Consider the following 2,062-nt stretch of genomic DNA (forward strand, 5'->3'; position numbering starts at 1 on the left):
GTGTTGCTCCCGCGCCTCGCTCAGCCAGTGAGCGGGAGCCGGTCTGTATGTGGGATCCGAACCCTCGGACGGGAGCGCCGCCGCGCTTCCGAAGTGGCGCACTATCCAGTGCGCCACCGGGCCGGCCCTCTACCCATCTTTAGCATGTTGCCAAATAGTTTAGAGTGGCTGCCAAGCACTAGCCTCCACATCAGCATTCCAGCCAGAAAGAATGAGGAAGGAGAACAGTCTCTGAAACTTCCTGTCAGGGCTCATTTTTATCTAGAACTTAGACATATGGCCACACCAAGTATTAAGAGAAGCTGGAAAACATAGTCTTTATACTGGCTGGCCATATGCATAGCTAAAACTGCGCATTCTGATTTGGGGAAATAAGGAGAAAACATTTTGAAATAGACAACAGCAGTCTCAGCCACCAATATCAAATACATGAATAGTTAATATCTGACTTTTATTTTCCTAAAATATTAAAGGTATGTTTATTTTAAAAGAATGTCAGGAAAAATGAGCATATAAATAATATAAAAATAAATGATAGCTATTGAATATATATAAATAATAAGTAATATATAAATAAATTTGTGTATGATATATGGTATCACTGTGGCATATTCTTACTCATCCAATTATTATAGCTAAGAATTTAAATTCAAATAAAATTCTTCCCTTGCATTTCTTTTATATTAAAAGTTTAGAATAATCTGAAGATAATATGAATGTAAAATAAAATAGGAGGCAGACTTAGGGATTAGTGATGTAGGTTTAGCAGTGAAAGGATTATGGACTTGAGTCTGACCTGAGTCCCAGCCTTGGTCCCGCCATTTACTTGCTCTGTGACTTTGGACAAGTCACTCAACCTCTCTGATCCTGTCCCATTATCTGTGAAATGAACATATGTATTTGACTAGGGGGGCATCTGAGTCCCTCCCCAAAAGAGGAATAAACCCAGGTTATGGAACTTGGAGAGAAAGAAGGGGACAGAGAAGAGTATCAGGAACACATTACATCTCTTATTTGTCCAAGTTTCTTTTAAAGCAGGAAAATGTTTGAACCAATAGCTTTTTCTTTGTGTAAAAGCTCATGAATTTTAATATATAACATGTGCACCAAGTAACCACCTAGGGAATATTCCAGTGACTACCTTTACTGTAATTTTAACTTGAACTAAAATAATCACAGGATCAAAGACTCCTGCATATACTAGATTAAAACTGAACACATGGTTTTATGTTTCTTTCTAAAAGTTGATGGCACTTTTAAGTCCCTAAATCAAGGCTTTAAATGTAGATAGATATTCAAGAATTTGGAAATGAGTTAAGTTGGGATCTGATTATCAAAAATAAGTGCATTTGAAGTAGTCACTAATCAAGCCATCCATACCCATGGCACGCCCGTACTATTTCAGAAGAGAGCAAGTCCCCCGAGGAGTCTCCAAGGAAACTAGGATGTTTATTTGTTTGTTTTAATTTTTCAAGATTTTCTCTGCTATCACTGTTCTTTGAGTCTAAGAGTCTCTACAGATTAATCATGATTTTGGTACTTTTTCATCTGCATAGAACAAACACTGGAAGCAGAATATAAGCATCCCTTCATAAATGAAAAAAATAATATGAATTATAAAAGGGAATCAGGTATTAATAGACCTCATCTTTTGTTTCTAGCACTTTTGTTCATTCTTTCATCAGTTATTTACTTGCACCTATTCCATGCTGGACACTAAGATCAAAAAGGTAAAAATGAAGTAGCCCACTTCCTACCTTCCACGTGCTCATCTGGACTGGGAGAGGCTCCATGTGTGCCCACAGTGAGCCAAACAGAATTTTGACCCTAGGGCCGGCCCAGTGGCGCACTGGAGAGTGCGCAGCTTGGGAGCGCAGCGGCACTCCTGCCAAGGGTTCGGATCCCATGTGGTGACCAGTTCCCGCTCACTGGCTGAGCATGGCGCGGGCACAACACTGAGGTTGCAATCCCGTTACCGGCCAGTAAAAAAGACAAAAAGGAAAAAAAAAAAAAGAATTTTGACCCTAACTGTCCAGAGGAGAATGATTGGAAACATGTAGGT

The sequence above is a fragment of the Galeopterus variegatus genome, unplaced genomic scaffold (genome assembly GCF_000696425.1).
Source record: "Galeopterus variegatus unplaced genomic scaffold, G_variegatus-3.0.2 Scaffold680, whole genome shotgun sequence".
In the NCBI taxonomy this organism is placed as follows: domain Eukaryota; kingdom Metazoa; phylum Chordata; class Mammalia; order Dermoptera; family Cynocephalidae; genus Galeopterus; species Galeopterus variegatus.